Genomic DNA, 12,638 nt, shown 5'->3' on the forward strand with positions numbered 1-12,638 from the left:
GATCTACATTCCTCTAGAGTTTAGTTATAACTCTAAATAAACTTCTAAAGCTGAAAAGGATAATCAAGGTATTTGCATTCGCTTGAAAAATACAGACAGGTTGCAAGCAACATTAAACTCTGCAGGAGAAGATCTCCAAATGTAGGAATGAGCCAAGTGCACATTAGCATCGCTTATGATCCCTGTCAGACCTGAGCAAAACCGTGAAGATGATTTCACTGAGATAACAATAAATGCCAGCCATGAAAATGTCATTCAGTCCAGCTGTGAAAATGTTGGAAGCATTCAAATATCCTGCTCTTAGTGATAGTGTATTTACCTTAAATATTACAGACATGGATTTTATGATCTTTGTGGTATGTGCATGGGTTCTGTCCAACCTAGGCTCATTAGAAATACGTGCCTCTTCCTGCATTTTTGCAAAACTTCAAAAACTTACCTATGCATACAGTTCACTGCAGTTTCCAGCTGAAATGAACACTGGTGGCAGTAAAACACCAACAACTTGTATTCCTTTTCACACAAATGATTTCAGAGGCAGATTATCGATTAATATGAGCTTGATTCCTTACACAATACTGTGTCATGATGAACTAAAACACTTCTACCATAGTGAATGATTTGTAAATGAATACATCACATAATCAGCACCATTTGTATGGCTTTTTTGATGTAGTAAAATTGCTTGGTTGCTCACCTGGTATTGCATTGAACTTGCAATGTGGAGTGTTCTGGCACAAGTCCTGAACATACTAACATGGCATGGTTGCTTCAGAAAACGCGTTTTTATCTTACAGTTGTTTTTGTTAACACTATTGGTTAGGTTTAGGGTTTAGATGATGTGTTGTTTAACCTATATTGCCACTCGCCGTATTTTCATTTCCAAACTGCCACAATATGTACGTACAACACCCAAGGCAATAAAATGTTGACAAATTTACATTGTTTAATGCCACTCGATGGACATTATGCTTTAAAGGTTTAGTGAAACGTGCAAGAAACAATGCAATATTTTGCAGAAATATCACCACAGTTTGTCCAGTGAGCCTGGGTTGGTTCTGTCACAAGTAAATCGCAGTGTCTGCATACCTGAGTTTTGATTTTGTGTGTCAATATTTTTGGTGAATGTGGGTATTTGGTTGACAAAAATGTACAATTTGGTATCTTTTTCTAATTAGCAATACTGGTTGTTGAAGATTAGTTACAATACACTCTTTTCTAAGTACATTTGATGGTAAGATTTCACCTTTCAGAGCTTCAAAAAGAAAGGCACTTTATTTAAATATTGATATTGGAATATATATGTGTATATATAATCATATATTGAATTATACTTGTACAATTTACTGACTTTTTAAAAATGTTATTGTAAAGGGATGAATAACAAATGCTGTTGTTTAAGGATATTGTATGTAATGTAAAATTTTGGCATGTCATTTTTAACTTCAGATTTATCGTTGTACAGTATTTATTGCTTTTGATTTTGTAACTCATTGCTATGAAGTGGATAATCAAATAATTCTATGCACTATATGAATCTGAGTTATTTGTCTTATAGGGGATTTCTGGTCTGTGAAAAGAAAAGTGCCATACCACACACCGTTCTACTTCAATAATGCTTCTAAAGTCATCTTTCTTTGTATTAAACTCTCGGTGACCAGATATAATAAATGTAACTTTGATAATGTCATGTGTGCTTGAACTGAATTACTGTGTCCTGGGTATAAACATGTAGAGTTTAGTTAAAGATTTTTTTTTAGTAATAGCAGGTGAATTACATTCATAACAATATATGAGCAACTTTTTTGAGTAACGTATGCTTAAAAAATACTTTATTGTACTGTTTTAAATTTTTTATACCGAACAAAATGTTAGTTTGAAATCCAGAACTATCACCTCGATTTTGGTCAACCCACACCCTTCTTAAAAGCTGTCTTATTTTTTAGTAATAACCTCAAAAATGGAGTGTAAAATGGTTACACATCTCATAAAGGTTTTAAATAGCACAAAAACATGAAGCGCGGACAGCTGTCACAGCAAACGGACACTAGCACCAGTCGTTTTCAGTTTGAACATGATGATGGACTTAACAGTAGATTTGTGTTCTCATTTTCCACTGGATATTAGGTTGCCTTTAACACATGTGCTGCCTGCTTTTCTCAATTACCAATTAAGAGGAAGAACATTTCGTTTTTGGATGAAAAGAGGCATTAGCTTTAAGTCTAGCTAATGCAAAATGTATTGGACAACTGGCGTAGTATCATGTCTTTATAAGAACTACGCTTAAAGTTACGTATCGGGTAACAAAGCTGAGAAAAGATTGAAGCCCTGAAGGGTTTTTGCAGTGCTTATCATTGAATAGCAATCTTGCTATGCAACAGCCATCTGCTGCACTAATAATCTAATTGCCTTCACGTTAAGCATTGCTTGAGTGCTTCAGCCAGGACACAACCTGAACCAAGTCCAAGTCAGGTGCTGCAATGGAGGTCAGTAATATTTCCCCCTCCCCTGCTGTTCTTTGGGAGCCCACTTAGTGGATTTCCTCAGCGGTTATGGCTGGTCTGCCTCAGATACATTTGTCTCTGACATTAGTGACTGATTCCCTTTTCCTCATCCTTCAAAATTTGCAGCACATTTAAAAGTAAGACGGGACAAAGAGCTTCTGAGATCTGAATGAGACCTACAACACCTTCACATATTCTTGAGAAAATGATATAATCTAATTTATTCTTTAGTTGTGGGGGGAAAAAAAACTTTTACAGGAAAAAAATAAGTCAGAATTGCTTTAAACATTTACAAAAAGCAATAAACCATCAGCTAGAGTTAGTGGAAACAGTGTTTTATTGTAGGTGTGATATTTTCAATTGAATACTAAAAAGGCGTTTGAAGCCCTTTGAAGTGAACATGGCACCCTCTGGATCTCCCACAGCTCTCGTCCTAATGTTTCTTTTCTATCAGTGGAAATAACAAGCAGAAATAACACTCGCTACAGAGTTAAAACAGAATATTTATTAGAGGTCAGCCCTCCATGGCTCCCACGGTGAACTCAAAGCTTGGCGGCTTGGAACTGGGTGCAGGGAGTCAGGCAAAGATAACTGTACCTGTATTTGGGGTTGTTTGCACAGAAAACACCCTCCTCCCAGAGAACCCCAGGAGGCCAGAGGGACGCCTGCTCTTTGTCCCTCAAAACGAGAGGAAACAAAAATAAATAGAGGAGTGAATGGTCACAGGACATTGCTCAAACATAAAGACCAGGCTCTAAAGACAGACAACCAAATTGGGTTATTTCGTGTACGACTATGGCCTTTGCTCTTGCCCATACATTATGAATAATTGGGAAGTCTATTTCCAAGCATATGTCTTCTCAATGTACTGCAAACCATTAATGCATTAGGAAGCATAATTACCAGTGAACACATAATGGGGAAATGGTTTAGGGGCTCATGAAACAGATCCGTTTAAGTGTACTTAAAGGGGTCATAGGATTTTCCACAAGTTGATATGATTCTTTAGTGTCTTAATGAAAAGTCTGTAACATAGTTTGATTAAAATTTCTCAATGGTAGTGTAAAAAACACCTTTTTTACCCTGTCAAAAACAGCTCTTTTCAGATCAAGCCGTTTTTGTAGCATTTTCCTTTAAATGTTAATGAGCTCTGCTGAACTTGTAAAAGGACATGTAGCATCCTATGACCCCTTTAAGTTTTACTTTTTTTTTTTATGATTTTTTAAAAATACTTACACTACCAGTCAAAATACTGTATATATCTTTAATTTTTTTTCAGTCACTAAACCTTAAATATAGGACCTATGGACCTCCAGTTCTTGTTTTTGCATGTATTGTTGGTGATGAATGTAGCAAAATTAGGGTGACTTTTTTAGGTTTATGATGACGTTCATGTCAATGAAAACTGAGGTAAATGCTGCTGAATGTCAGGGCAAAAGCATCACTGCAAGCATTGGTGAATGAGAGCAACATTTGAGAGGGGCTTGTTTTACAACTACTCTTGGGGCTATAAATAAGGGAGAGAGCGATCCAAAACAGACCTGAGAAAAGTGAGTCCATATGGGTGCTGGTGGAATGTACCGTGATGAGCCAAGATCAAAGCCTCCTGCTCTGACTGAGTACAGCTCGCAGCACAAACCCTGTACTGCACCAGATTCTAGCAAATAGAGAAGTCTGTGTTCTGCTATTGTTTGATTCCGTCCCACTTTATTATAAAGGAATCAGTTATATTCCTATTTCTAGCTATGCTATGATGACTAAGGCAAACATATTTTTATTACAGTTAGGCTACATCAGTTTAGTGGTCCTAAATGATGCAAGCATCGCTATAATTGCTAATTTACTATTTGAACAGACTCCAAATCATTTCACCTTGAGGACGACATAACAGGCAAGATTTCATGTGCAAAAAACCACGTTGACTATTGCCAATAGTGTAGCGATTTATGAAGCACAGAAGTCACTTTCAAACCAAGCAGCTTTCTGTTGTTCAACGTGGCGAGTCTATGTGACCAAATCGAACCTGTTACAAAATCTACGTGGGAATTTTTTTTAAAAATATATATATATATATATATATAGCCATATATATTTAATGCGCTGTATTCCTTTGTTACTGAGCAGTGTTTTAGGCATAATTGCTTAAGTTTTGTCACCCCTTCATTGCTGTGCACTTTTTTCTGCATTGTGGTTGATTTGTAGATTGTACACACAAAAAACATCTCTGCATTTTCATATTTTTGCCTATTTCCCCATTCATTTTCTATGGCGGTCATTTATTTTTGCCTATTTCCCCATTCATTTTCTATGGCGGTCATTTATTTTTGCCTATTTCCCATTCATTTTCTATGGCGGTCATCTCTCTGTCTCTCTCTCTCTCTCTCTCTCTCTCTATCTATCCTTTGGTAATATATATTTATCTGACTCATAACTCACACAAACAAGGCAAAATACACATGTTAAGCAGAAAATGACCAGCCACTATTAATCAACTTTCATAGCCTTATACACTACACTGGTTTGCTGGGTGTGAAATGTTCCAGCCATTAGCACGTTGCTGTTTGTTTGCATTACAGCCACTTCCCAGAACTGATATAATTTATTCCCTGGCATGCTGGGTAGGTTCCAGGAGCGCTCTGAGTCTGAAACTTCAGATAAAATGAATGACATGTGCCTGAAAGCTTTGCTGTTGCATCCACAGAATGTCGCTGCATGAAAAGTCTGTGCTTTTGTAGTGAAACATCAGACCACCAAATTTGTGACGTGGAGCGTTAGAAAAACAGGAACACAAGCCACATTTAACATCTGATGTGAAGAGAGCCTGAGCAATGGTGCATCATTGCTAATTCATCACCAATTAGCTTTGAAAAGGGTCGATCCAAATATGATTTGAGAGAACTGCCTGCTGGTGGACATCTGCATGGTGGCACAAAGCACATTACTAATTCAACACATTACTAATTCAGAGGGAACCGGGGCTAAATGGACAAGGAAATGCAGCCAAACATATGTAAACCACATTGAAGTCCTTGGAAAAGATGAGGAATCATCAGTAGATGTGTAGACCATCAAGGGAAAGTGAGTAAAGGGAAAACAGTGGGGTTAATTGCATCAAGATTTGTTGTATGTCATAGTATGTCATGAGGAACGTCTGATTCAAGCTAGAAACTTGTTTATCATTCTAATGTTTTGATAATGCTTAAATAGACTGTGTTTTAATGCACTTTAGATTTATATTAAACAATGATAACTAATAATTTGATATTTCAAAATGATGTCTTTCTTAATTGGGCCTCCCACCTGTCAATGGGACATTTCTCTATTTTTTCCAGAGCCGTTAGCTTAGTGGTACATTAGCCAACTCTTGAAAGAGGAGCTACTGTATGTGTACGGATGGCATAGGCACAGGTCCGCTGCCAGTGCATGGTGGTTAACGCCATGTTTACTCTTCCAGACCAACAGGAATCCCAGATTTCCTTAGTGCTTCCTGCAGGGGAGCCACAAATGCCCGTGAGCAGTCTATACTGGCCACCAGGTCTCTGTCCCTTACAAAAAGAGCCGTGTACGTGCATATTTGTGCTTGTACTTGATGTCCAAAAATCCTCACAAATCAGGCTTATATGGCTGATACATGCATGAAAAGCCTTCATGCTCCTAGATTGCTGGATTAAAACCAAGAATGTCTGTAAAGCCTGTAGAAAGCTATATAAATTCCTATTTATGATGTGATTTAAAATGCCATTTTTGCTCATGGACAAAGTATTTATTATTTTATTTAATTTATTAATTTTATTAATTTTGCACCACAACATGCACTTTATTAGTGATTATCCTGGGTTGTGAAGGCTGCAGATTTTAAATAAATAAATAAACAAAATCAGTCCAATAAAATTATGTATGTATAAAACCAAGGATGTCTGTAAAGCCTGTAAAAAGCTTTAACATTTCCATTTATCACGGGTAAAATATTATTATTTTTTATTTATTCATTTTTCCACAACATGCACATTATTATTGATTAGTTGTGAAGGCAGCAATTAGGTTTAAAAAATAAATAAGTAACAATATTTTATGCGCTGAAGAGCCCTAATAAAATTGTCACTGGCTAAACATTTTCATTAATTTTTATAATAAATAAATTCAATGGATTTATGTATCAATGAATGTTAAAGAAGAAGGTTTTTGCAGCAAGATGGTGTAGTTACAAAATCTACCAGAAGGGGCAAACAGGGTTAGAGCAAATTTATGAAGAATTTTAGCTCAGCAACTCAATATGCAGAAAAAAATGACAATTATTGTAATTTCTTCTCTCTGTGGATGTGTTTGATATGGCATGTGTATTTTAGCCAAGACCCTGCTGGCCTGTTCACAGCTGAGGCTGATTTGGGCTTTATCGGTTTGGGATTTCAGCTCAGGTTCATTCTTCCACAGGCACAAATAAAACGAATAACAGACAGACCAGTGATATCAGCCTTGTTTATCTGCAATTGTTCCTTTACACTAGTTTTTGCCCTGCTGTTGTCATTTCCTACTCCTTATTTAACGTCATTCTGTCAAATAAAAAACACAGGATGTGAGTGACCCCAAGAGCTCAAGTATGAATTTAGATGTACTTATGATAGATTGGTATATTGGCCAGACCAGTTAATCAAAAGCATTCTTTGGCCTTGTATCAGTTCCAAAATCTACTGACAGCCTTGTCAACATGTTCTTAATGGTTTTGTTTAAATATATATTATGTAAAACAATTGTTTTACTTGAATTCAGCAATTCAATATTTATTTATTTATTTAGTTAGAAATAATAATTAATTTTCTTTTCTCTATCTTATTTTTCTAAGAGCTAAATAAATGTTTTGAACTTCAAAACTTGTGAAAGCATTAATTGCCAGAAATAATAAAATTTGTTTTATTTATTATTATTATTAATAATAATAATAATAATAATTTTTCTATTCATATCTTATTTTCTAAAAGCAATTGTTAAGTTTAAAAGATCAACCTCTCTACAACCCGCACATTTTACCACTCACCAACTGACTGAAATGACCAATATTTCCAATTTGTAAAACAACCTTAAATTGCAGGCCTTTCTGTTCTAAACCCACAGTAACTGCTGGCCACCCAGACTTTTGTAAGAACCCCTTGTTTTCAGCCCAGATCCTGAGGTCTTAGAGAGAATTCACAAAATCCCAGAGTGGCCCATCGGAGCGGCTGGAACTCAACCTCTCGGGGTCAGTCTATTGTCTGCTGCACATTTGGTTCTTCATAAAACCTCTACCTGGAGATGTTATCACTCACTTGGGGAGGGTATTTCCATTCACAGAGCACAATAGCAGAAGATAACTCACCTGACTGTGCAGACAATGCAATGGTACGAATGCTACGGATGGCCGTAAACCCAGATCTTTCATTGTTCAATAGGAGAGTTTACCAAATGTTTGCTGCCGGCTTTCTACGTACGGCGCCACATCTGCTGAGCTCCAAGCTCCTTATGACTGTTTATTTTCTTTACGGATGCTTTCTAGCCCTGTGTTTAGCAAGCTGTTACAGCCTCCAAAGGGCAACCCTTGATCCGTGGTGCTTCAGACATGAATCTGACCACTCAAAAAAGTGTGTGTAGCTCTTGAGAACTGGGAAGAGGGCTTTTTCAATCAACCAGAAAGCTTACTCATGCCGAATAATATTCTGCGGAGTGTGTTTTTGTGCAGGAGACTTGGCTGGTTCAGGCCTTTTATGGATAAATAAATACAGCACTAAAACTGCCAGTAGGTGGCAGCAAGTCCCTGTCCTAATGAGTGATCCATTGAATCGGTCAAAACAGCTGATTCCTTTAGAAATGAAGCAAGAGACATGCTGTATTTGAAATTGCCCATATACCCTCATTCACTATTCTCTACATTAGTCCACTAATATAGTCCAGTTGAAGGAGTGAATGAAAATGAGTGAGCGAGTTCGGACACTCGTTATTGTGATGCATTATGGGATTGAATGAGTGCACTCGATAACGTCCACTATGGTTTCGGACAGCACTACAAATAGCTGTCCCCTCAAATAGTGCCCTATTTAAGTTTGGACACAGCCACAGTCTTTATGAATGGATCATGACTTCATCACACAGTGAGTGCTTTTGAACACCTATGAGGTGCTTCTGTTTGTTTTTGCAAAGTGAATGACATACTCGATAATGTCAACTCGCATATTGTTCGCAAGTTCCATCATTACCAAGAGAGTTTAATGGAACTTGCGACCATAGTTAGCTAACGATGCTTTTGGGAAATGCACCCCTGGGTAGTCCCAAATCCAAGTGGTTACTAGGGTGTTCTGGATGGTTTGTGGGGAGTTGCTATGTGGTTGCTAAGGTGCTCATGGTGGTAGCTATGTGGTTGAGCAATAATAATAATGCTGTCCTTAAGGTAAAATTTTGGTTAAAACACATTTAAGCCCATCAAGGATTATAATTTATTACTTTTATGGTCAGCCTGTATCTTTGCCAGCTATGCAATGTTACCCTGCTGTTAACTTGGGGGAGGGGCGGGGTTCAAGCCCCAGATTGAGTGTTGGGGCAGTAGCCGCGTTGTGCTCCGGGTCTCTGGAGGGGGCAGGTCCTCAGGAAGGCCCCAAGCTGTGAGTAAACAGCTGTATGTAGGATCGCCTGGCGGTCTGGAGCCAGCCACAGACCCTTAACTCCCACTCACTGACCCGTTCGTGTCAGTCACCCCCGTCCTATTAATAGACAAGACCTGCAGCCATTCACGCACTTCTGAATGGAAAAACATTAGGCATAACAACAATGGATCTTCATCAGATTTGTGTTTCATGGTCTGGTAGACCACACTACTGTTCAAAAGATTTTTTCAAATAAATTAATCATTTTATTCTGCAAGGATGCAACAAAAGTGTCAAAAAACACATTTGCATTGTTATAAAACATTTCAAATAAATGCTGTGCTTTTTATCAGGTATCTACAGAAAATATTGAGCAGCACAACTGTTTGCAACATTGATCATAATAAGAAATGTTTCAGTAAATCAGCGTGTTAGAATGATTTCTGAAGGATCATGTGACACTGAAGACTGGATTAATGGCTGATGAAAATTCAGCTTTTCAGTTCAAATTTAAAATATATTAAAAAAGAAAATCATTATTTTAAATTGTAATAAATCTTACTGATCCCAGTGGCAGCGTTGGGGATTAACTATACATGTACCAGAATTATGTAATTTTATAAAAAAAAATAATCTGTTACAGTTCAAAAATATGTAATTAAATTACAGTTACTTAGGAAAATGTTAATGATTACAAAGGGGTTTACATCTACAGATATGACTGATTTCATTCCCAAATTGCATTGACCGTTTAAAAATATGCGGATCATCAGATCGATGTTTCAGGAGTTTAGGACACAGAATAGGACACATGCTTATTCGATAACTTGTTTTATTTCCTATTTGGGATTATGTATATGCTTTATTTTTAAAGATTAACTGTTTTTTTCCCCCAAGGCATTGTAGATGTCAGTGTTTCCTGTCATAGCTATGCAAAGATTTGATTTCAAAAACAGTATCATAGCTATTAAACGGTTTCTTGTTATGATTTTAAATCTGTATTTAGTAATTAAATTACAGTTACTTAGGAAAATGTTAATGATTACAAAGGGGGTTATATTTGAATATCTTCACACAGATACAGATTTGCTTGATTTCTTTCCCAAATTGCATTGACTGCTCTAAAATATGAGACACCAATGTTTCAGGAGTTTAGGACACAGAATAGGACACATGCTTATTCGATAACTTGTTTTATTTCCTATTTGGGATTATGTATATGCTTTATTTTTAAAGATTAACTGTTTTTTTCCCCCAAGGCATTGTAGATGTCAGTGTTTCCTGTCATAGCTATGCAAAGATTTGATTTCAAAAACAGTATCATAGCTATTAAACGGTTTCTTGTTATGATTTTAAATCTGTATTTACCTCAGAGTGATTTCAAAGTAAAAAGTGGTGCTACAGTCTGCTATTGTGGTGGATGTGTTTTCAAATTAAATTATTATAATCTTAATTCAAGTGACTACTATAAGGTTAACCCTGCCTGCTTTAAATGTTTCAAAATGATTAACAGTTGAAAACATTCAACTTTCAATATATATAATATCTTGTCGGAACATCTTTTGTCGACATGGCCTGCATGAATATAATGTGATGTGTCCACTGTGATGAACAGTGACACATGGGAGAGAGAAACGCTCCAGCACCTCTCCAGAACTGCAGGATCTGGGTCTGTGGGGCGGAGATGATCAACATTTTGATAAGAGAACAGAGAAACGTGACAGGAAATGGGATTTGTTCAGGTTCAGCGCTCCACTTAAAGCTTGCTAGAGGAGAGCACTCACTAGTGTCCCATTAATTGACCATAATCACCAGGAAGACAGAGTGACTAATGTGAGATATGAAATGGGTTCATGCTGGGGTGACATGGTTGTTCTGATTTGAAATGGCTCGAAACAACCTTCATCAGCTACATGGTCTATTCTTTATAAGTGGAGCAGTAGTAAAACCTTTCGACATTTGCTGATTTTACATGTAATAATCACTGTGTCATCGTCTGGAAAATGTATTCCACACAGAAGGCAGCTCAGTTTTCAGTCATGAAGTTTTCCCCTTCAGATGCCGTTTGATCCAATGTGATTCATAATGAAAATAAATACCATTTTTGAATATGATGACAGGATTTTTAGAAAAAATGCACGCTCTTAATCTTCTTGACAAAGGGAAGGATGAGCAGAAGCACCATATGGGTGGACTATTATTAATATTTAATTCCCATGACCATTAATGACAGATTCTGGTAATATATAAGACAGTGCCCAATCAGGTTCTTTAGTAAGAACAGGTTCACTCATCTGTATTAAAATCTTGAATTGCTAGACTGTTCATATTAATTAAATTCACAACAGCAGGTCATTTCTTAATCTCCCATGTTTTAAATATATTGTTATCGAAGGAACATTGTCATTATTATGCATTTGTCCAATTGCAAACAATAAACAATATACAGTTAAGTTTGTATAAAAAAATAGAAGTCTAAAACACACTCTAACTAACCAGTAGTTACATTAAAATTAAGGTTAATTATGTAGTATTAGTTGTTTTAAGTAAATAAGTTTAATTAATTTTAAAACATGGCAATTTAATGGTAAAAATCTCTTAGTATTAAAATCTTGAATTGCTAGACTGTTCATATTAATTAAATTCACAACAGCAGGTCATTTCTTAATCTCCCATGTTTTAAATATATTGTTATCGAAGGAACATTGTCATTATTATGCATTTGTCCAATTGCAAACAATAAACAATATACAGTTAAGTTTGTATAGTCCATAAATCAAGAAGAAAGAAAAAAGAAAATGCATATAAATGAATAAATAAAAGTAATTATTAAATAAATAAAATTTGTATAAAATAACTATTGTGGTGCAACACTGCCATCTATTGGCATTAAATGGTTACTCTCACTACATACATTTCTTTTCTTAAATTAATTCACTTATAATGCCGGTAGATGTCACTATAACATCACATTTAATTCATTTGAAATAAACAGTAGGTCCAGCACTTTTTAATAAAAAGCCTTTTCTCTCTAGTTTTGATTACACATATACACCTATGTTTTAATAACCATAACAATATAGTGACTACTATCGACACTTGCATATCCAGAGAAATCTACTAAAATAATATTCACCTCTCCATTGCTGCTTTGTTTAACAGGGAGACCTGCTCTGTAAATTATGTGTTTCTGGAGGCAGAGAGCTCAATTACTTTTCAGAGGGATGCCAAATTTGTAAAGGAAGTTGGCAGAGATAGGCTGGCACTACCTACGTGATTGAATGCTCAGCATATCAATGACCTTGTTCAAAGCAGAGCTGGAATTCAGCACACAAAGACACCATTATTGCAATGAGAATAATGTCATCTACCCACATTTGGATAACAGCTTATTTAGCTCCTGTTTGGAAGTAGATTTTAAGAGCAAGCAAACTCTGTTTTTTTTTAGACAAAACCCTGATATGAAACTATAAACAACAATTATACTCAAGCTAAAAATGATGCTTAAATTTAACACATGAAAAGA

Source organism: Sinocyclocheilus rhinocerous, unplaced genomic scaffold, assembly GCF_001515625.1.
Source record: "Sinocyclocheilus rhinocerous isolate Xijiao unplaced genomic scaffold, SAMN03320098_v1.1 scaffold761, whole genome shotgun sequence".
NCBI lineage: Eukaryota > Metazoa > Chordata > Actinopteri > Cypriniformes > Cyprinidae > Sinocyclocheilus > Sinocyclocheilus rhinocerous.